Source organism: Chiloscyllium punctatum, chromosome 48, assembly GCF_047496795.1.
Source record: "Chiloscyllium punctatum isolate Juve2018m chromosome 48, sChiPun1.3, whole genome shotgun sequence".
NCBI classification, from domain to species: Eukaryota; Metazoa; Chordata; class Chondrichthyes; order Orectolobiformes; family Hemiscylliidae; genus Chiloscyllium; species Chiloscyllium punctatum.
The window spans coordinates 17,138,757-17,161,350 of record NC_092786.1 but is presented as its reverse complement, the minus strand read 5'-3'; positions in this window follow the sequence as shown (position 1 = coordinate 17,161,350).

Genomic DNA, 22,594 nt, shown 5'->3' with positions numbered 1-22,594 from the left:
TGAGGCGGGAATTGAACCCTGGTCTCGGGCGCTGTGAGGCAGCAGTGCTAACCACTGTGCCACCGTGTCCCCCAAAGATATAAGAGAAAAGATAAAAGAAGAGTAAAAAAGAGAAAAGAGCAAAGAGGAGAACAGAAGAGAAAAGGGAAAAGAAGAGAAAAGTATAGAAAAGAAGAGAAAAGAGAAAAGAGAAAAGAGTAAAGAAGAGAAAAGAAGAGATAAGAAGGGAAAGGAGAAAAGAGAAAATGTGAAAAGAAGAGAGAAGAAGAGAAAAGAAGAGAAAAGATAAAAGGAGAGAAAAGAGAAAAGAAGACATAAGAAGACAAAAGAGAAAAGAAAAAAGAGAAGAGAAGAGAAATGATGAAAGAAAAAGAGATACGCGAAAAGAGAAAAGAAGACTAAAGAGAAAAGAGATAAGAGTAAAGAAGAAATAGAAGAGAAAAGAAGAGAAAAGTGAAAAGCAAAAAGAAGAGTAAAGAACAGAAAAGAAAAAAGGGAAAAGAGAAAAGAGAAAAGAAGAGAAAAGAGAAAAGACAAAAGAAGTGAAAAGAAGAGAAATGAGAAAAGAGAAAAGAAGAGAAAAGTATAGGAAAGAGAGAAAAGTGAAAAGTGAAAAGAAGAGAACAGAAGAAAAAAGAGAAAAGGAGAGAAATGAGAAAAGAGAAAAGATGAGAAAAGAAGACAAAGAGAAAAGAAAAAAAGAGAAAATAAGAGAAATGAGGAAAGAAAGAGAGATGGGAGAAAAGAAGATTAAAGAGAAAAGAGAAAAGAGTAAAGAAGAGAAAAGGGAAAAGCAAAAAGAAGAGAGAAGAACAGAAAAGAAAAAAGAGAAAAGAGAAAAGAAAAGAGAAAGAAGAGAAAAGAAGAGAAAAGCAGAGAAAAGAAGAGAAAAGAGCAAAGAAGAGAACAGAAGAGAAAAAAGAAGAGAAAAGTATAGAAAATAAGAGAAAAGAGAAAAGAGAAAAGAAGAGAAAAGTGAAAAGAAGAGAAAAGGGAAACGAGAAAAGAAGAGAAAAGAAGTGAAAAGCAGAGAAAAGAGAAAAGAGAAAAGAGGAAAGAAGAGAAAAGAAGAATAAAGAAGAGAAAAGAAAAGACAAAAGAGAAAAGAAGAGGAAAGAAGAGAAAAGAGAAAAAAAGGGAAAAGAAGTGAAATGAAGGTAGAAGAGAAAAGAAGAGAAAAGAGAAAAAAGGGAAAAGAAGAGAAAAGAGAAAAAAAGGGAAAAGAAGAGAAAAGAAGACAAAAGAGAAAAGAAAAAAGAGAAAAGAAGAGAAATGAGGAAAGAAAAAGAGATAGGAGAAAAGAAGATTAAAGAGAAAAGAGAAAAGAGTAAAGAAGAAATAGAAGAGAAAAGAGAAAAGAGAAAAGAAGAGAAAAGGGAAAAGCAAAAAGAAGAGAAAAGAACAGAAAAGAAAAAAGAGAAAAGAGAAAAGAAAAGAGAAAGAAGAGAAAAAAGAGAAAAGCAGAGAAAAGAAGACAAAAGAGCAAAGAAGAGAACAGAAGAGAAAAGAGAAAAGAAGAGAAAAGTATAGAAAAGAAGAGAAAAGAGAAAAGAAGAGAAAAGAGAAAAGAAGAGAAAAGGGAAACAAGAAAAGAAGAAAAAAAATGAAAAGCAGAGAAAAGAGAAAAGAGAAAAGAGGAAAGAAGAGAAAAGAAGAATAAAGAAGAGAAAAGAAAAGGGAAAAGCAAAAAGAAGAGAAAAGAAGAGAAAAGAAAAAAGAGAAAAGAGAAAAGAAAAGAGAAAGAAGAGAAAAGAAGAGAACAGCAGAGAAAAGAAGATATAAGAGACAAGACAAAAGAAGAGTAAAAAAGAGAAAAGAGCAAAGAAGAGAACAGAAGAGAAAAGAGAAAAGAAGAGAAAAGTATAGAAAATAAGAGAAAAGAGAGAAGAGAAAAGAAGAGAAAAGTGAAAAGAAGAGAAAAGGGAAAAGAGAAAAGAAGAGATAGGAAATGAAAAGCAGAGAAAATAGAAAAGAGAAAAGAGGAAAGAAGAGAAAAGAAGAATAAAGAAGAGAAAAGAAAAGACAAAAGAGAAAAGAAGAGGAAAGAAGAGAAAAGAGAAAAAAAGGGAAAAGAAGTGAAATGAAGGAAGAAGAGAAAAGAAGAGAAAAGACGAGAAAAGAGAAAAGGAGAGAAAAGAGAAAAGAGAAAAGAGAAAAGAAGAGAAAAGAAGACAAAAGAGAAAAGAAGAAAGAGACAAGAAGAGAAATGAGGAAAGAAAAGAGATAGGAGAAAAGAAGATTAAAGAGAAAAGAGAAAAGAGTAAAGAAGAAATAGAAGAGAGAAGAAGAGAAAAGAAGAGAAAAGATAAAAGGAGAGAAAAGAGAAAAGAAGACAAAAGAAGACAAAAGAGAAAGGAAAAAAAGAGAAAAGAAGAGAAATGATGAAAGAAAAAGAGATAGGAGAAAAGAGAAAAGGAGATTAAAAAGAAAAGAGATAAGAGTAAAGAAGAAATAGAAGAGAAAAGAAGAGAAAAGAGCAAAGAAGAGAACAGAAGAGAAAAGAGAAAAGAAGAGAAAAGTATAGAAAAGAAGAGAAATGAGAAAAGAGAAAAGAAGAGAAAAGAGAAAAGAAGAGAAAAGGGAAACGAGAAAAGAAGAGAAAAGAAGTGAAAAGCAGAGAAAAGAGAAAAGAGAAGACAGGAAAGAAGAGAAAAGAAGAATAAAGAAGCGAAAAGAAAAGACAAAAGTGAAAAGAAGAGGAAAGAAGAGAGAAGAGAAAAGAAGGGAAAAGAAGTGAAATGAAGGAAGAAGAGAAAAGAAGAGAAAAGAGAAAAAAGGGAAAAGAAGAGAAAAGAAGAGAAAAGAGAAAAGAAGAGAAAAGAAGACATAAGAGACAAGAATAAAGAGAAAAGAAGAGAAATGAGGAAAGAAAAAGAGATAGGAGAAAAGAGAAAAGAAGATTAAAGAGAAAAGAGAAAAGAGTAAAGAAGAAATAGAAGAGAAAAGAAGAGAAAAAAAGGGAAAAGCAAAAAGAAGAGAAAAGAACAGAAAAGAAAAAAGAGAAAAGAGAAAACTAAAGAGAAAGAAGAGAAAAGAAGAGAACAGCAGAGAAATGAAGAGAAAAGAGAAAAGAGCAAAGAAGAGAACAGAAGAGAAAAGAGAAAAGAAGAGAAAAGAGAAAAGAAGAGAAAAGGGAAACGAGAAAAGAAGTGAAAAGCAGAGAAAAGAGAAAAGAGAAAAGAGGAAAGAAGTGAAAAGAAGAATAAAGAAGAGAAAAGAAAAGACAAAAGAGAAAAGAAGAGGAAAGAAGAGAAAAGAGAAAAGAAGGGAAAAGAAGTGAAATGAAGGAAGAAGAGAAAAGAAGAGAAAAGAGAAAAAAGGGAAAAGAAGAGAAAAGAAGAGAAAAGAAGAGAAAAGAGAAAAGGAGAGAAAAGCGAAAAGAGAAAAGAGAAAAGAAGAGAAAAGAAGACAAAAGAGAAAAGAAAAAAGAGAAAAGAAGAGAAAAGAAGAGAAAAGAGAAAAGGAGAGAAAAGAGAAAAGTGACAAGAGAAAAGAAGAGAAAAGAAGACAAAAGAGAAAAGAAAAAAGACAAAAGAAGAGAAATGAGGAAAGAAAAAGAGATAGGAGAAAAGAGAAAAGAAGATTAAAGAGAAAAGAGAAAAGTGTAAAGAAGAAAAGGAAGAGAAAAGAGAAAAGAGAAAAGAAGAGAAAAGGGAAAAGCAACAAGATGACAAAAGAACACAAAAGAAAAAAGAGAAAAGAGAAAAGAAAAGAGAAAGAAGAGAAAAAAAGAGAAAAGCAGAGAAAAGAAGAGAAAAGAAGTGAAATGAAGGAAGAAGAGAAAAGAAGAGAAAAGAGAAAAAAGGGAAAAGAAGAGAAAAGAAGAGAAAAGAAGAGAAAAGAGAAAAGGAGAGAAAAGCGAAAAGAGAAAAGAGAAAAGAAGAGAAAAGAAGACAAAAGAGAAAAGAAAAAAGAGAAAAGAAGAGAAAAGAGAAAAGGAGAGAAAAGAGAAAAGTGACAAGAGAAAAGAAGAGAAAAGAAGACAAAAGAGAAAAGAAAAAAGACAAAAGAAGAGAAATGAGGAAAGAAAAAGAGATAGGAGAAAAGAGAAAAGAAGATTAAAGAGAAAAGAGAAAAGAGTAAAGAAGAAAAGGAAGAGAAAAGAGAAAAGAGAAAAGAAGAGAAAAGGGAAAAGCAACAAGATGACAAAAGAACACAAAAGAAAAAAGAGAAAAGAGAAAAGAAAAGAGAAAGAAGAGAAAAAAAGAGAAAAGCAGAGAAAAGAAGAGAAAAGAGCAAAGAAGAGAACAGAAGAGAAAAGAGAAAAGCAAAGAAATGAGGATAGAAAGAGAGATGGGAGAAAAGAAGATTAAAGAGAAAAGAGAAAAGAGTAAAGAAGAAATAGAAGAGAAAAGAGAAAAGAGAAAAGAAGTGTAAAGGGAAAAGCAAAAAGATGAGAAAAGAACAGAAAAGAAAAAAGAAAAGAGAAAAGAAAAGAGAAAGAAGAGAAAAAAGAGAAAAGCAGAGAAAAGAAGAGAAAAGAGCAAAGAAGAGAACAGAAGAGAAAAGAGAAAAGAAAAGTATAGAAAAGAAGAGAAAAGAGAAAGAGAAAAGAAGAGAAAAGAGAAAAGAAGAGAAAAGGGAAACGAGAAAAGAAGAAAAAAAAGAAAAGCAGAGAAAAGAGAAAAGAGAAAAGAGGAAAGAAGAGAAAAAAAGAATAAAGAAGAGAAGAGAAAAGGGAAAAGCAAAAAGAAGAGAAAAGAACAGAAAAGAAAAAAGAGAAAAGAGAAAAGAAAAGAGAAAGAAGAGAAAAGAAGAGAACAGCAGAGAAAAGAAGATATAAGAGAAAAGACAAAAGAAGAGTAAAAAAGAGAAAAGAGCAAAGGAGAGAACAGAAGAGAAAAGAGAAAAGAAGAGAAAAGTATAGAAAAGAAGAGAAAAGAGAAAAAAGAAAAGAAGAGAAAAGAGAAGAGTAAAGAAGAGAAAAGAAGAGATAAGAAGGGAAAAGAGAAAAGAGAAAATGTGGAAAGAAGAGAGAAGAAGAGAAAAGAAGAGAAAAGATAAAAGGAGAGAAAAGAGAAAAGAAGACAAAAGAAGACAAAAGAGAAAAGAAAAAAGAGAAAAGAAGAGAAATGATGAAAGAAAAAGAGATAGTAGAAAAGAGAAAAGAAGATTAAAGAGAAAAGAGATAAGAGTAAAGAAGAAATAGAAGAGAAAAGAAGAGAAAAGAGCAAAGAAGAGAACTGAAGAGAAAAGAGAAAAGAAGAGAAAAGTATAGAAAAGAAGAGTAAAGAGAAAAGAGAAAAGAAGAGAAAAGAGAAAAGAGTAAAGAAGAGAAAAGAAGAGATAAGAAGGGAAAAGAGAAAAGAGAAAATGTGGAAAGAAGAGAGAAGAAGAGAAAAGAAGAGAAAACATAAAAGGAGAGAAAAGAGAAAAGAAATAAGAGCAAAGAAGAAATAGAAGAGAAAAGAAGAGAAAAGTGAAAAGCAAAAAGAAGAGAAAAGAACAGAAAAGAAAAAAGGGAAAAAAGAGAAAAGAGAAAAGAAGAGAAAAGAGAAAAGAGAAAAGAAGAGAAAAGAAGAGAAATGAGAAAAGAGAAAAGAAGAGAAAAGGGAAAAGCAAAAAGATGACAAAAGAACAGAAAAGAAAAAAGAGAAAAGAGAAAAGAAAAGAGAAAGAAGAGAAAAAAAGAGAAAAGCAGAGAAAAGAAGAGAAAAGAGAAAAGAAGAGAAAGGTATAGAAAAGAAGAGAAAAGAGAAAAGAGAAAAGAAGAGAAAAGGGAAACGAGAAAAGAAGAAAAAAAATGAAAAGCAGAAAAAAGAGAAAAGAGAAAAGAGGAAAGAAGAGAAAAGAAGAATAAAGAAGAGATAAGAAAAGGGAAAAGCAAAAAGAAGAGAAAAGAACAGAAAAGAAAAAAGAGAAAAGAGAAAAGAAAAGAGAAAGAAGAGAAAAGAAGAGAAAAGCAGAGAAAAGAAGATTAGATTAGATTACTTACAGTGTGGAAACAGGCCCTTCGGCCCAACAAGTCCACACCGCCCCGCCGAAGCGCAACCCACCCATACCCCTACATCTACCCCTTACCTAACACTACGGGCAATTTAGCATGGCCAATTCACCTGACCTGCACATCTTTGTAGTGTGGGAGGAAACCGGAGCACCCGGAGGAAACCCACGCAGACACGGGGAGAATGTGCAAATTCCACACAGAGAGTCGCCTGAGGCGGGAATTGAACCCTGGTCTCGGGCGCTGTGAGGCAGCAGTGCTAACCACTGTGCCACCGTGTCCCCCAAAGATATAAGAGAAAAGATAAAAGAAGAGTAAAAAAGAGAAAAGAGCAAAGAGGAGAACAGAAGAGAAAAGGGAAAAGAAGAGAAAAGTATAGAAAAGAAGAGAAAAGAGAAAAGAGAAAAGAGTAAAGAAGAGAAAAGAAGAGATAAGAAGGGAAAAGAGAAAAGAGAAAATGTGAAAAGAAGAGAGAAGAAGAGAAAAGAAGAGAAAAGATAAAAGGAGAGAAAAGAGAAAAGAAGACATAAGAAGACAAAAGAGAAAAGAAAAAAGAGAAGAGAAGAGAAACGATGAAAGAAAAAGAGATACGCGAAAAGAGAAAAGAAGACTAAAGAGAAAAGAGATAAGAGTAAAGAAGAAATAGAAGAGAAAAGAAGAGAAAAGTGAAAAGCAAAAAGAAGAGTAAAGAACAGAAAAGAAAAAAGGGAAAAGAGAAAAGAGAAAAGAAGAGAAAAGAGAAAAGACAAAAGAAGTGAAAAGAAGAGAAATGAGAAAAGAGAAAAGAAGAGAAAAGTATAGGAAAGAGAGAAAAGTGAAAAGTGAAAAGAAGAGAACAGAAGAAAAAAGAGAAAAGGAGAGAAATGAGAAAAGAGAAAAGATGAGAAAAGAAGACAAAGAGAAAAGAAAAAAAGAGAAAATAAGAGAAATGAGGAAAGAAAGAGAGATGGGAGAAAAGAAGATTAAAGAGAAAAGAGAAAAGAGTAAAGAAGAGAAAAGGGAAAAGCAAAAAGAAGAGAGAAGAACAGAAAAGAAAAAAGAGAAAAGAGAAAAGAAAAGAGAAAGAAGAGAAAAGAAGAGAAAAGCAGAGAAAAGAAGAGAAAAGAGCAAAGAAGAGAACAGAAGAGAAAAAAGAAGAGAAAAGTATAGAAAATAAGAGAAAAGAGAAAAGAGAAAAGAAGAGAAAAGTGAAAAGAAGAGAAAAGGGAAACGAGAAAAGAAGAGAAAAGAAGTGAAAAGCAGAGAAAAGAGAAAAGAGAAAAGAGGAAAGAAGAGAAAAGAAGAATAAAGAAGAGAAAAGAAAAGACAAAAGAGAAAAGAAGAGGAAAGAAGAGAAAAGAGAAAAAAAGGGAAAAGAAGTGAAATGAAGGTAGAAGAGAAAAGAAGAGAAAAGAGAAAAAAGGGAAAAGAAGAGAAAAGAGAAAAAAAGGGAAAAGAAGAGAAAAGAAGACAAAAGAGAAAAGAAAAAAGAGAAAAGAAGAGAAATGAGGAAAGAAAAAGAGATAGGAGAAAAGAAGATTAAAGAGAAAAGAGAAAAGAGTAAAGAAGAAATAGAAGAGAAAAGAGAAAAGAGAAAAGAAGAGAAAAGGGAAAAGCAAAAAGAAGAGAAAAGAACAGAAAAGAAAAAAGAGAAAAGAGAAAAGAAAAGGGAAAGAAAAGAAAAGAAGAGAAAAGCAGAGAAAAGAAGAGAAAAGAGCAAAGAAGAGAACCCAAGAGAAAAGAGAAAAGAAGAGAAATGAGGAAAGAAAGAGAGATGGGAGAAAAGAAGATTAAAGAGAAAAGAGAAAAGAGTAAAGAAGAAAAGCAGAGAAAAGAGAAAAGAGAAAAGAAGAGAAAAGGGAAAAGCAAAAAGAAGATAAAAGAACAGAAAAGAAAAAAGAGAAAAGAGAAAAGAAAAGAGAAAGAAGAGAAAAAAAGAGAAAAGCAGAGAAAAGAAGAGAAAAGAGAAAAGAAGAGAAAGGTATAGAAAAGAAGAGAAAAGAGAAAAGAGAAAAGAAGAGAAAAGGGAAACGAGAAAAGAAGAAAAAAAATGAAAAGCAGAAAAAAGAGAAAAGAGAAAAGAGGAAAGAAGAGAAAAGAAGAATAAAGAAGAGATAAGAAAAGGGAAAAGCAAAAAGAAGAGAAAAGAACAGAAAAGAAAAAAGAGAAAAGAGAAAAGAAAAGAGAAAGAAGAGAAAAGAAGAGAAAAGCAGAGAAAAGAAGATTAGATTAGATTACTTACAGTGTGGAAACAGGCCCTTCGGCCCAACAAGTCCACACCGCCCCGCCGAAGCGCAACCCACCCATACCCCTACATCTACCCCTTACCTAACACTACGGGCAATTTAGCATGGCCAATTCACCTGACCTGCACATCTTTGTAGTGTGGGAGGAAACCGGAGCACCCGGAGGAAACCCACGCAGACACGGGGAGAATGTGCAAATTCCACACAGAGAGTCGCCTGAGGCGGGAATTGAACCCTGGTCTCGGGCGCTGTGAGGCAGCAGTGCTAACCACTGTGCCACCGTGTCCCCCAAAGATATAAGAGAAAAGATAAAAGAAGAGTAAAAAAGAGAAAAGAGCAAAGAGGAGAACAGAAGAGAAAAGGGAAAAGAAGAGAAAAGTATAGAAAAGAAGAGAAAAGAGAAAAGAGAAAAGAGTAAAGAAGAGAAAAGAAGAGATAAGAAGGGAAAAGAGAAAAGAGAAAATGTGAAAAGAAGAGAGAAGAAGAGAAAAGAAGAGAAAAGATAAAAGGAGAGAAAAGAGAAAAGAAGACATAAGAAGACAAAAGAGAAAAGAAAAAAGAGAAGAGAAGAGAAACGATGAAAGAAAAAGAGATACGCGAAAAGAGAAAAGAAGACTAAAGAGAAAAGAGATAAGAGTAAAGAAGAAATAGAAGAGAAAAGAAGAGAAAAGTGAAAAGCAAAAAGAAGAGTAAAGAACAGAAAAGAAAAAAGGGAAAAGAGAAAAGAGAAAAGAAGAGAAAAGAGAAAAGACAAAAGAAGTGAAAAGAAGAGAAATGAGAAAAGAGAAAAGAAGAGAAAAGTATAGGAAAGAGAGAAAAGTGAAAAGTGAAAAGAAGAGAACAGAAGAAAAAAGAGAAAAGGAGAGAAATGAGAAAAGAGAAAAGATGAGAAAAGAAGACAAAGAGAAAAGAAAAAAAGAGAAAATAAGAGAAATGAGGAAAGAAAGAGAGATGGGAGAAAAGAAGATTAAAGAGAAAAGAGAAAAGAGTAAAGAAGAGAAAAGGGAAAAGCAAAAAGAAGAGAGAAGAACAGAAAAGAAAAAAGAGAAAAGAGAAAAGAAAAGAGAAAGAAGAGAAAAGAAGAGAAAAGCAGAGAAAAGAAGAGAAAAGAGCAAAGAAGAGAACAGAAGAGAAAAAAGAAGAGAAAAGTATAGAAAATAAGAGAAAAGAGAAAAGAGAAAAGAAGAGAAAAGTGAAAAGAAGAGAAAAGGGAAACGAGAAAAGAAGAGAAAAGAAGTGAAAAGCAGAGAAAAGAGAAAAGAGAAAAGAGGAAAGAAGAGAAAAGAAGAATAAAGAAGAGAAAAGAAAAGACAAAAGAGAAAAGAAGAGGAAAGAAGAGAAAAGAGAAAAAAAGGGAAAAGAAGTGAAATGAAGGTAGAAGAGAAAAGAAGAGAAAAGAGAAAAAAGGGAAAAGAAGAGAAAAGAGAAAAAAAGGGAAAAGAAGAGAAAAGAAGACAAAAGAGAAAAGAAAAAAGAGAAAAGAAGAGAAATGAGGAAAGAAAAAGAGATAGGAGAAAAGAAGATTAAAGAGAAAAGAGAAAAGAGTAAAGAAGAAATAGAAGAGAAAAGAGAAAAGAGAAAAGAAGAGAAAAGGGAAAAGCAAAAAGAAGAGAAAAGAACAGAAAAGAAAAAAGAGAAAAGAGAAAAGAAAAGAGAAAGAATAGAACAAAGAGAAAAGCAGAGAAAAGAAGACAAAAGAGCAAAGAAGAGAACAGAAGAGAAAAGAGAAAAGAAGAGAAAAGTATAGAAAAGAAGAGAAAAGAGAAAAGAAGAGAAAAGAGAAAAGAAGAGAAAAGGGAAACAAGAAAAGAAGAAAAAAAATGAAAAGCAGAGAAAAGAGAAAAGAGAAAAGAGGAAAGAAGAGAAAAGAAGAATAAAGAAGAGAAAAGAAAAGGGAAAAGCAAAAAGAAGAGAAAAGAAGAGAAAAGAAAAAAGAGAAAAGAGAAAAGAAAAGATAAAGAAGAGAAAAGAAGAGAACAGCAGAGAAAAGAAGATATAAGAGACAAGACAAAAGAAGAGTAAAAAAGAGAAAAGAGCAAAGAAGAGAACAGAAGAGAAAAGAGAAAAGAAGAGAAAAGTATAGAAAATAAGAGAAAAGAGAGAAGAGAAAAGAAGAGAAAAGTGAAAAGAAGAGAAAAGGGAAAAGAGAAAAGAAGAGATAGGAAATGAAAAGCAGAGAAAATAGAAAAGGGAAAAGAGGAAAGAAGAGAAAAGAAGAATAAAGAAGAGAAAAGAAAAGACAAAAGAGAAAAGAAGAGGAAAGAAGAGAAAAGAGAAAAAAAGGGAAAAGAAGTGAAATGAAGGAAGAAGAGAAAAGAAGAGAAAAGACGAGAAAAGAGAAAAGGAGAGAAAAGAGAAAAGAGAAAAGAGAAAAGAAGAGAAAAGAAGACAAAAGAGAAAAGAAGAAAGAGACAAGAAGAGAAATGAGGAAAGAAAAGAGATAGGAGAAAAGAAGATTAAAGAGAAAAGAGAAAAGAGTAAAGAAGAAATAGAAGAGAGAAGAAGAGAAAAGAAGAGAAAAGATAAAAGGAGAGAAAAGAGAAAAGAAGACAAAAGAAGACAAAAGAGAAAGGAAAAAAAGAGAAAAGAAGAGAAATGATGAAAGAAAAAGAGATAGGAGAAAAGAGAAAAGGAGATTAAAAAGAAAAGAGATAAGAGTAAAGAAGAAATAGAAGAGAAAAGAAGAGAAAAGAGCAAAGAAGAGAACAGAAGAGAAAAGAGAAAAGAAGAGAAAAGTATAGAAAAGAAGAGAAATGAGAAAAGAGAAAAGAAGAGAAAAGAGAAAAGAAGAGAAAAGGGAAACGAGAAAAGAAGAGAAAAGAAGTGAAAAGCAGAGAAAAGAGAAAAGAGAAGACAGGAAAGAAGAGAAAAGAAGAATAAAGAAGCGAAAAGAAAAGACAAAAGTGAAAAGAAGAGGAAAGAAGAGAGAAGAGAAAAGAAGGGAAAAGAAGTGAAATGAAGGAAGAAGAGAAAAGAAGAGAAAAGAGAAAAAAGGGAAAAGAAGAGAAAAGAAGAGAAAAGAGAAAAGAAGAGAAAAGAAGACATAAGAGACAAGAATAAAGAGAAAAGAAGAGAAATGAGGAAAGAAAAAGAGATAGGAGAAAAGAGAAAAGAAGATTAAAGAGAAAAGAGAAAAGAGTAAAGAAGAAATAGAAGAGAAAAGAAGAGAAAAAAAGGGAAAAGCAAAAAGAAGAGAAAAGAACAGAAAAGAAAAAAGAGAAAAGAGAAAACTAAAGAGAAAGAAGAGAAAAGAAGAGAACAGCAGAGAAATGAAGAGAAAAGAGAAAAGAGCAAAGAAGAGAACAGAAGAGAAAAGAGAAAAGAGAAAAGAGAAAAGAGAAAAGAAGAATAAAGAAGAGAAAAGAAAAGGGAAAAGCAAAAAGAAGAGAAAAGAACAGAAAAGAAAAAAGGGAAAAGAGCAAAGAAGAGAACAGAAGAGAAAAGAGAAAAGAAGAGAAAAGAGAAAAGAAGAGAAAAGGGAAACGAGAAAAGAAGTGAAAAGCAGAGAAAAGAGAAAAGAGAAAAGAGGAAAGAAGTGAAAAGAAGAATAAAGAAGAGAATAGAAAAGACAAAAGAGAAAAGAAGAGGAAAGAAGAGAAAAGAGAAAAGAAGGGAAAAGAAGTGAAATGAAGGAAGAAGAGAAAAGAAGAGAAAAGAGAAAAAAGGGAAAAGAAGAGAAAAGAAGAGAAAAGAAGAGAAAAGAGAAAAGGAGAGAAAAGCGAAAAGAGAAAAGAGAAAAGAAGAGAAAAGAAGACAAAAGAGAAAAGAAAAAAGAGAAAAGAAGAGAAAAGAAGAGAAAAGAGAAAAGGAGAGAAAAGAGAAAAGTGACAAGAGAAAAGAAGAGAAAAGAAGACAAAAGAGAAAAGAAAAAAGACAAAAGAAGAGAAATGAGGAAAGAAAAAGAGATAGGAGAAAAGAGAAAAGAAGATTAAAGAGAAAAGAGAAAAGAGTAAAGAAGAAAAGGAAGAGAAAAGAGAAAAGAGAAAAGAAGAGAAAAGGGAAAAGCAACAAGATGACAAAAGAACACAAAAGAAAAAAGAGAAAAGAGAAAAGAAAAGAGAAAGAAGAGAAAAAAAGAGAAAAGCAGAGAAAAGAAGAGAAAAGAAGTGAAATGAAGGAAGAAGAGAAAAGAAGAGAAAAGAGAAAAAAGGGAAAAGAAGAGAAAAGAAGAGAAAAGAAGAGAAAAGAGAAAAGGAGAGAAAAGTGAAAAGAGAAAAGAGAAAAGAAGAGAAAAGAAGACAAAAGAGAAAAGAAAAAAGAGAAAAGAAGAGAAAAGAAGAGAAAAGAGAAAAGGAGAGAAAAGAGAAAAGTGACAAGAGAAAAGAAGAGAAAAGAAGACAAAAGAGAAAAGAAAAAAGACAAAAGAAGAGAAATGAGGAAAGAAAAAGAGATAGGAGAAAAGAGAAAAGAAGATTAAAGAGAAAAGAGAAAAGAGTAAAGAAGAAAAGGAAGAGAAAAGAGAAAAGAGAAAAGAAGAGAAAAGGGAAAAGCAACAAGATGACAAAAGAACACAAAAGAAAAAAGAGAAAAGAGAAAAGAAAAGAGAAAGAAGAGAAAAAAAGAGAAAAGCAGAGAAAAGAAGAGAAAAGAGCAAAGAAGAGAACAGAAGAGAAAAGAGAAAAGCAAAGAAATGAGGATAGAAAGAGAGATGGGAGAAAAGAAGATTAAAGAGAAAAGAGAAAAGAGTAAAGAAGAAATAGAAGAGAAAAGAGAAAAGAGAAAAGAAGTGTAAAGGGAAAAGCAAAAAGATGAGAAAAGAACAGAAAAGAAAAAAGAAAAGAGAAAAGAAAAGAGAAAGAAGAGAAAAAAGAGAAAAGCAGAGAAAAGAAGAGAAAAGAGCAAAGAAGAGAACAGAAGAGAAAAGAGAAAAGAAAAGTATAGAAAAGAAGAGAAAAGAGAAAGAGAAAAGAAGAGAAAAGAGAAAAGAAGAGAAAAGGGAAACGAGAAAAGAAGAAAAAAAAGAAAAGCAGAGAAAAGAGAAAAGAGAAAACAGGAAAGAAGAGAAAAGAAGAATAAAGAAGAGAAGAGAAAAGGGAAAAGCAAAAAGAAGAGAAAAGAACAGAAAAGAAAAAAGAGAAAAGAGAAAAGAAAAGAGAAAGAAGAGAAAAGAAGAGAACAGCAGAGAAAAGAAGATATAAGAGAAAAGACAAAAGAAGAGTAAAAAAGAGAAAAGAGCAAAGGAGAGAACAGAAGAGAAAAGAGAAAAGAAGAGAAAAGTATAGAAAAGAAGAGAAAAGAGAAAAAAGAAAAGAAGAGAAAAGAGAAGAGTAAAGAAGAGAAAAGAAGAGATAAGAAGGGAAAAGAGAAAAGAGAAAATGTGGAAAGAAGAGAGAAGAAGAGAAAAGAAGAGAAAAGATAAAAGGAGAGAAAAGAGAAAAGAAGACAAAAGAAGACAAAAGAGAAAAGAAAAAAGAGAAAAGAAGAGAAATGATGAAAGAAAAAGAGATAGTAGAAAAGAGAAAAGAAGATTAAAGAGAAAAGAGATAAGAGTAAAGAAGAAATAGAAGAGAAAAGAAGAGAAAAGAGCAAAGAAGAGAACTGAAGAGAAAAGAGAAAAGAAGAGAAAAGTATAGAAAAGAAGAGTAAAGAGAAAAGAGTAAAGAAGAGAAAAGAAGAGAACAGCAGAGAAAAGAAGATATAAGAGAAAAGACAAAAGAAGAGTAAAAAAGAGAAAAGAGCAAAGAAGAGAACAGAAGAGAAAAGAGAAAAGAAGAGAAAAGTATAGAAAAGAAGAGAAAAGAGAAAAGAGAAAAGAAGAGAAAAGAGAAAAGAGTAAAGAAGAGAAAAGAAGAGATAAGCAGGGAAAAGAGAAAAGAGAAAATGTGGAAAGAAGAGAGAAGAAGAGAAAAGAAGAGAAAAGATAAAAGGAGAGAAAAGAGAAAAGAAGACAAAAGAAGACAAAAGAGAAAAGAAAAAAGAGAAAAGAAGAGAAATGATGAAAGAAAAAGAGATAGGAGAAAAGAGAAAAGAAGATTAAAGAGAAAAGAGATAAGAGCAAAGAAGAAATAGAAGAGAAAAGAAGAGAAAAGTGAAAAGCAAAAAGAAGAGAAAAGAACAGAAACGAAAAAAGGGAAAAGAGAAAAGAGAAAAGAAGAGAAAAGAGAAAAGAAGAGAAATGAGTAAAGAAAGAGAGATGGGAGAAAAGAAGATTAAACAGAAAAGAGAAAAGAGTAAAGAAGAAATAGAAGAGAAAAGAGAAAAGAAGAGAAAAGGGAAAAGCAAAAAGAAGAGAAAAGAACAGAAAAGAAAAAAGAGAAAAGAGAAAAGAAAAGAGAAAGAAGAGAAAAAAAGAATAAAGCAGAGAAAAGAAGAGAAAAGAGCAAAGAAGAGAACAGAAGAGAAAAGAGAAAAGAAGAGAAAAGGGAAACGAGACAAGAAGAGAAAAGAAGTGAAAAGCAGAGAAAAGAGAAAAGAGAAAAGAGGAAAGAAGAGAATAGAAGGATAAAGAAGAGAAAAGAAAAGACAAAAGAGAAAAGAAGAGAAAAGAAGAGAAATGAGAAAAGAGAAAAGTATAGAAAAGAGAGAAAAGTGAAAAGTGAAAAGAAGAGAACAGAAGAAAAAAGAGAAAAGGAGAGAAATCAGAAAAGAGAAAAGATGAAAAAAGAAGACAAAAGAGAAAAGAAAAAAGAGAAAATAAGAGAAATGAGGAAAGAAAGAGAGATGGGAGAAAAGAAGATTAAAGAGAAAAGAGAAAAGAGTAATGAAGAAATAGAAGAGAAAAGAGAAAAGAGAAAAGAAGAGAAAAGGGAAAAGCAAAAAGAAGAGAGAAGAACAGAAAAGAAAAAAGAGAAAAGAGAAAAGAAAAGAGAAAGAAGAGAGAAAAAGAGAAAAGCAGAGAAAAGAAGAGAAAAGAGCAAAGAAGAGAACAGAAGAGAAAAGAGAAAAGAAGAGAAATGAGGAAAGAAAGAGAGATGGGAGAAAAGAAGATTAAAGAGAAAAGAGTAAAGAAGAAATAGAAGAGAAAAGAGAAAAGAAGAGAAAGGGAAAAGCAAAAAGAAGAGAAAAGAACAGAAAAGAAAAAAGAGAAAAGAGAAAAGAAAAGAGAAAGAAGAGAAAAAAAGAGAAAAGCAGAGAAAAGAAGAGAAAAGAGAAAAGAAGAGAAAAGGGAAACGAGACAAGAAGAGAAAAGAAGTGAAAAGCAGAGAAAAGAGAAAAGAGAAAAGAGGAAAGAAGAGAAAAGAAGAATAAAGAAGAGAAAAGAAAAGACAAAAGAGAAAAGAAGAGGAAAGAAGAGAAAAGAGAAAAGAAGGGAAAAGAAGTGAAATGAAGGAAGAAGAGAAAAGAAGAGAAAAGACGAGAAAAGAGAAAAGGAGAGAAAAGAGAAAAGAGAAAAGAGAAAAGAAGAGAAAAGAAGAAAGAGACAAGAAGAGAAATGAGGAAAGAAAAGAGATAGGAGAAAAGAAGATTAAAGAGAAAAGAGAAAAGAGTAAAGAAGAAATAGAAGAGAAAAGAGAAACGAAGAGAAAAGGGAAAAGCAAAAAGAAGAGAAAAGAACAGAAAAGAAGAAAGAGAAAAGAGAAAAGAAAAGAGAAAGAAAAGAAAAGAAGAGAAAAGCAGAGAAAAGAAGAGAAAAGAGCAAAGAAGAGAACCCAAGAGAAAAGAGAAAAGAAGAGAAATGAGGAAAGAAAGAGAGATGGGAGAAAAGAAGATTAAAGAGAAAAGAGAAAAGAGTAAAGAAGAAAAGCAGAGAAAAGAGAAAAGAGAAAAGAAGAGAAAAGGGAAAAGCAAAAAGAAGAGAAAAGAACAGAAAAGAAAAAAGAGAAAAGAGAAAAGAAAAGAAAAAGAAGAGAAAAAAAGAGAAAAGCAGAGAAAAGAAGAGAAAAGAGAAAAGAAGAGAAAGGTATAGAAAAGAAGAGAAAAGAGAAAAGAGAAAAGAAGAGAAAAGGGAAACGAGAAAAGAAGAAAAAAAATGAAAAGCAGAAAAAAGAGAAAAGAGAAAAGAGGAAAGAAGAGAAAAGAAGAATAAAGAAGAGATAAGAAAAGGGAAAAGCAAAAAGAAGAGAAAAGAACAGAAAAGAAAAAAGACAAAAGAGAAAAGAAAAGAGAAAGAAGAGAAAAGAAGAGAAAAGCAGAGAAAAGAAGATTAGATTACTTACAGTGTGGAAACAGGCCCTTCGGCCCAACAAGTCCACACCGCCCCGCCGAAGCGCAACCCACCCATACCCTTACATCTACCCCTTACCTAACACTACGGGCAATTTAGCATGGCCAATTCACCTGACCTGCACATCTTTGTAGTGTGGGAGGAAACCGGAGCACCCGGAGGAAACCCACGCAGACACGGGGAGAATGTGCAAATTCCACACAGAGAGTCGCCTGAGGCGGGAATTGAACCCTGGTCTCGGGCGCTGTGAGGCAGCAGTGCTAACCACTGTGCCACCGTGTCCCCCAAAGATATAAGAGAAAAGACAAAAGAAGAGTAAAAAAGAGAAAAGAGCAAAGAGGAGAACAGAAGAGAAAAGGGAAAAGAAGAGAAAAGTATAGAAAAGAAGAGAAAAGAGAAAAGAGAAAAGAGTAAAGAAGAGAAAAGAAGAGATAAGAAGGGAAAAGAGAAAAGAGAAAATGTGAAAAGAAGAGAGAAGAAGAGAAAAGAAGAGAAAAGATAAAAGGAGAGAAAAGAGAAAAGAAGACATAAGAAGACAAAAGAGAAAAGAAAAAAGAGAAGAGAAGAGAAATGATGAAAGAAAAAGAGATACGCGAAAAGAGAAAAGAAGACTAAAGAGAAAAGAGATAAGAGTAAAGAAGAAATAGAAGAGAAAAGAAGAGAAAAGTGAAAAGCAAAAAGAAGAGTAAAGAACAGAAAAGAAAAAAGGGAAAAGAGAAAAGAGAAAAGAAGAGAAAAGAGAAAAGACAAAAGAAGTGAAAAGAAGAGAAATGAGAAAAGAGAAAAGAAGAGAAAAGTATAGGAAAGAGAGAAAAGTGAAAAGTGAAAAGAAGAGAACAGAAGAAAAAAGAGAAAAGGAGAGAAATGAGAAAAGAGAAAAGATGAGAAAAGAAGACAAAGAGAAAAGAAAAAAAGAGAAAATAAGAGAAATGAGGAAAGAAAGAGAGATGGGAGAAAAGAAGATTAAAGAGAAAAGAGAAAAGAGTAAAGAAGAGAAAAGGGAAAAGCAAAAAGAAGAGAGAAGAACAGAAAAGAAAAAAGAGAAAAGAGAAAAGAAAAGAGAAAGAAGAGAAAAGAAGAGAAAAGCAGAGAAAAGAAGAGAAAAGAGCAAAGAAGAGAACAGAAGAGAAAAAAGAAGAGAAAAGTATAGAAAATAAGAGAAAAGAGAAAAGAGAAAAGAAGAGAAAAGTGAAAAGAAGAGAAAAGGGAAACGAGAAAAGAAGAGAAAAGAAGTGAAAAGCAGAGAAAAGAGAAAAGAGAAAAGAGGAAAGAAGAGAAAAGAAGAATAAAGAAGAGAAAAGAAAAGACAAAAGAGAAAAGAAGAGGAAAGAAGAGAAAAGAGAAAAAAAGGGAAAAGAAGTGAAATGAAGGAAGAAGAGAAAAGAAGAGAAAAGACGAGAAAAGAGAAAAGGAGAGAAAAGAGAAAAGAGAAAAGAGAAAAGAAGAGAAAAGAAGACAAAAGAGAAAAGAAGAAAGAGACAAGAAGAGAAATGAGGAAAGAAAAGAGATAGGAGAAAAGAAGATTAAAGAGAAAAGAGAAAAGAGTAAAGAAGAAATAGAAGAGAGAAGAAGAGAAAAGAAGAGAATAGATAAAAGGAGAGAAAAGAGAAAAGAAGACAAAAGAAGACAAAAGAGAAAGGAAAAAAAGAGAAAAGAAGAGAAATGATGAAAGAAAAAGAGATAGGAGAAAAGAGAAAAGGAGATTAAAAAGAAAAGAGATAAGAGTAAAGAAGAAATAGAAGAGAAAAGAAGAGAAAAGAGCAAAGAAGAGAACAGAAGAGAAAAGAGAAAAGAAGAGAAAAGTATAGAAAAGAAGAGAAATGAGAAAAGAGAAAAGAAGAGAAAAGAGAAAAGAAGAGAAAAGGGAAACGAGAAAAGAAGAGAAAAGAAGTGAAAAGCAGAGAAAAGAGAAAAGAGAAGACAGGAAAGAAGAGAAAAGAAGAATAAAGAAGCGAAAAGAAAAGACAAAAGTGAAAAGAAGAGGAAAGAAGAGAGAAGAGAAAAGAAGGGAAAAGAAGTGAAATGAAGGAAGAAGAGAAAAGAAGAGAAAAGAGAAAAAAGGGAAAAGAAGAGAAAAGAAGAGAAAAGAGAAAAGAAGAGAAAAGAAGACATAAGAGACAAGAATAAAGAGAAAAGAAGAGAAATGAGGAAAGAAAAAGAGATAGGAGAAAAGAGAAAAGAAGATTAAAGAGAAAAGAGAAAAGAGTAAAGAAGAAATAGAAGAGAAAAGAAGAGAAAAAAAGGGAAAAGCAAAAAGAAGAGAAAAGAACAGAAAAGAAAAAAGAGAAAAGAGAAAACTAAAGAGAAAGAAGAGAAAAGAAGAGAACAGCAGAGAAATGAAGAGAAAAGAGAAAAGAGCAAAGAAGAGAACAGAAGAGAAAAGAGAAAAGAGAAAAGAGAAAAGAGAAAGGAAGATTAAAGAAGAGAAAAGAAAAGGGAAAAGCAAAAAGAAGAGAAAAGAACAGAAAAGAAAAAAGGGAAAAGAGCAAAGAAGAGAACAGAAGAGAAAAGAGAAAAGAAGAGAAAAGAGAAAAGAAGAGAAAAGGGAAACGAGAAAAGAAGTGAAAAGCAGAGAAAAGAGAAAAGAGAAAAGAGGAAAGAAGTGAAAAGAAGAATAAAGAAGAGAAAAGAAAAGACAAAAGAGAAAAGAAGAGGAAAGAAGAGAAAAGAGAAAAGAAGGGAAAAGAAGTGAAATGAAGGAAGAAGAGAAAAGAAGAGAAAAGAGAAAAAAGGGAAAAGAAGAGAAAAGAAGAGAAAAGAAGAGAAAAGAGAAAAGGAGAGAAAAGCGAAAAGAGAAAAGAGAAAAGAAGAGAAAAGAATACAAAAGAGAAAAGAAAAAAGAGAAAAGAAGAGAAAAGAAGAGAAAAGAGAAAAGGAGAGAAAAGAGAAAAGTGACAAGAGAAAAGAAGAGAAAAGAAGACAAAAGAGAAAAGAAAAAAGACAAAAGAAGAGAAATGAGGAAAGAAAAAGAGATAGGAGAAAAGAGAAAAGAAGATTAAAGAGAAAAGAGAAAAGAGTAAAGAAGAAAAGGAAGAGAAAAGAGAAAAGAGAAAAGAAGAGAAAAGGGAAAAGCAACAGGATGACAAAAGAACACAAAAGAAAAAAGAGAAAAGAGAAAAGAAAAGAGAAAGAAGAGAACAAAAGAGAAAAGCAGAGAAAAGAAGAGAAAAGAGCAAAGAAGAGAACAGAAGAGAAAAGAGAAAAGCAAAGAAATGAGGATAGAAAGAGAGATGGGAGAAAAGAAGATTAAAGAGAAAAGAGAAACGAGTAAAGAAGAAATAGAAGAGAAAAGAGAAAAGAGAAAAGAAGTGTAAAGGGAAAAGCAAAAAGATGAGAAAAGAACAGAAAAGAAAAAAGAAAAGAGAAAAGAAAAGAGAAAGAAGAGAAAAAAAGAGAAAAGCAGAGAAAAGAAGAGAAAAGAGCAAAGAAGAGAACAGAAGAGAAAAGAGAAAAGAAAAGTATAGAAAAGAAGAGAAAAGAGAAAGAGAAAAGAAGAGAAAAGAGAAAAGAAGAGAAAAGGGAAACGAGAAAAGAAGAAAAAAAAGAAAAGCAGAGAAAAGAGAAAAGAGAAAAGAGGAAAGAAGAGAAAAGAAGAATAAAGAAGAGAAAAGAAAAGGGAAAAGCAAAAAGAAGAGAAAAGAAGAGAAAAGAAAAAAGAGAAAAGAGAAAAGAAAAGAGAAAGAAGAGAAAAGAAGAGAACAGCAGAGAAAAGAAGATATAAGAGAAAAGACAAAAGAAGAGTAAAAAAGAGAAAAGAGCAAAGAAGAGAACAGAAGAGAAAAGAGAAAAGAAGAGAAAAGTATAGAAAATAAGAGAAAAGAGAGAAGAGAAAAGAAGAGAAAAGTGAAAAGAAGAGAAACGGTAAAAGAGAAAAGAAGAGATAGGAAATGAAAAGCGGAGAAAAGAGAAAAGAGAAAAGAGGAAAGAAGAGAAAAGAAGAATAAAGAAGAGAAAAGAAAAGACAAAAGAGAAAAGAAGAGGAAAGAAGAGAAAAGAGAAAAAAAGGGAAAAGAAGTGAAATGAAGGAAGAAGAGAAAAGAAGAGAAAAGACGAGAAAAGAGAAAAGGAGAGAAAAGAGAAAAGAGAAAAGAGAAAAGAAGAGAAAAGAAGACAAAAGAGAAAAGAAGAAAGAGACAAGAAGAGAAATGAGGAAAGAAAAGAGATAGGAGAAAAGAAGATTAAAGAGAAAAGAGAAAAGAGTAAAGAAGAAATAGAAGAGAGAAGAAGAGAAAAGAAGAGAATAGATAAAAGGAGAGAAAAGAGAAAAGAAGACAAAAGAAGACAAAAGAGAAAGGAAAAAAAGAGAAAAGAAGAGAAATGATGAAAGAAAAAGAGATAGGAGAAAAGAGAAAAGGAGATTAAAAAGAAAAGAGATAAGAGTAAAGAAGAAATAGAAGAGAAAAGAAGAGAAAAGAGCAAAGAAGAGAACAGAAGAGAAAAGAGAAAAGAAGAGAAAAGTATAGAAAAGAAGAGAAATGAGAAAAGAGAAAAGAAGAGAAAAGAGAAAAGAAGAGAAAAGGGAAACGAGAAAAGAAGAGAAAAGAAGTGAAAAGCAGAGAAAAGAGAAAAGAGAAGACAGGAAAGAAGAGAAAAGAAGAATAAAGAAGCGAAAAGAAAAGACAAAAGTGAAAAGAAGAGGAAAGAAGAGAGAAGAGAAAAGAAGGGAAAAGAAGTGAAATGAAGGAAGAAGAGAAAAGAAGAGAAAAGAGAAAAGAGGAAAGAAGAGAAAAGAGAAAAGAAGGGAAAAGGCAAACGAGTAAAGAAGCGAAAAGAAGTGAAAAGCAGAGAAAAGAGAAATGAGAAAAGAGGAAAGATGAGAAAAGAAGAATAAAGAAGAGAAAAGAAAAGACAAAAGAGAAAAGAAGAGGAAAGAAGAGAAAAGAGAAAAAAAGGGAAAAGAAGTGAAATGAAGGAAGAAGAGAAAAGAAGAGAAAAGACGAGAAAAGAGAAAAGGAGAGAAAAGAAGACAAAAGAGAAAAGAAGAAGGAGACAAGAAGAGAAATGAGGATAGAAAAGAGATAGGAGAAAGGAAGATTAAAGAGAAAAGAGAAAAGAGTAAAGAAGAAATAGAAGAGAAAAGAGAAACGAAGAGAAAAGGGAAAAGAAGAGAAAAGAAGAGAAAAGAGAAAAAGAGAGAGAAAAGTGAAAAGAGAAAAGAGAAAAGAAGAGAAACGAAGACAAAAGAGAAAAGAAAAAAGAGAAAAGAAGAGAAATGAGGATAGAAAAGAGATAGGAGAAAAGAAGATTAAAGAGAAAAGAGAAAAGAGTAAAGAAGAAATAGAAGAGAAAAGAGAAACGAAGAGAAAAGGGAAAAGAAGAGAAAAGAAGAGAAAAGAAGAGAAAAGAGAAAAGGAGAGAAAAGTGAAAAGAGAAAAGAGAAAAGAAGAGAAACGAAGACAAAAGAGAAAAGAAAAAAGAGAAAAGAAGAGAAATGAGGAAAGAAAAAGAGATAGGAGAAAACAAGATTAAAGAGAAAAGAGAAAAGAGTAAAGAAGAAATAGAAGAGAAAAGAGAAAAGAGAAAAGAAGAGAAAAGGGAAAAGCAAAAAGAAGAGAAAAGAACAGAAAAGAAAAAAGAGAAAAGAGAAAAGAAAAGAGAAAGAAGAGAAAAAAGAGAAAAGCAGAGAAAAGAAGAGAAAAGAGCAAAGAAGAGAACAGAAGAGAAAAAAGAAGAGAAAAGTATAGAAAATAAGAGAAAAGAGAAAAGAGAAAAGAAGAGAAAAGTGAAAAGAAGAGAAAAGGGAAACGAGAAAAGAAGAGAAAAGAAGTGAAAAGCAGAGAAAAGAGAAAAGAGAAAAGAGGAAAGAAGAGAAAAGAAGAATAAAGAAGAGAAAAGAAAAGACAAAAGAGAAAAGAAGAGGAAAGAAGAGAAAAGAGAAAAAAAGGGAAAAGAAGTGAAATGAAGGAAGAAGAGAAAAGAAGAGAAAAGACGAGAAAAGAGAAAAGGAGAGAAAAGAGAAAAGAGAAAAGAGAAAAGAAGAGAAAAGAAGACAAAAGAGAAAAGAAGAAAGAGACAAGAAGAGAAATGAGGAAAGAAAAGAGATAGGAGAAAAGAAGATTAAAGAGAAAAGAGAAAAGAGTAAAGAAGAAATAGAAGAGAGAAGAAGAGAAAAGAAGAGAATAGATAAAAGGAGAGAAAAGAGAAAAGAAGACAAAAGAAGACAAAAGAGAAAGGAAAAAAAGAGAAAAGAAGAGAAATGATGAAAGAAAAAGAGATAGGAGAAAAGAGAAAAGGAGATTAAAAAGAAAAGAGATAAGAGTAAAGAAGAAATAGAAGAGAAAAGAAGAGAAAAGAGCAAAGAAGAGAACAGAAGAGAAAAGA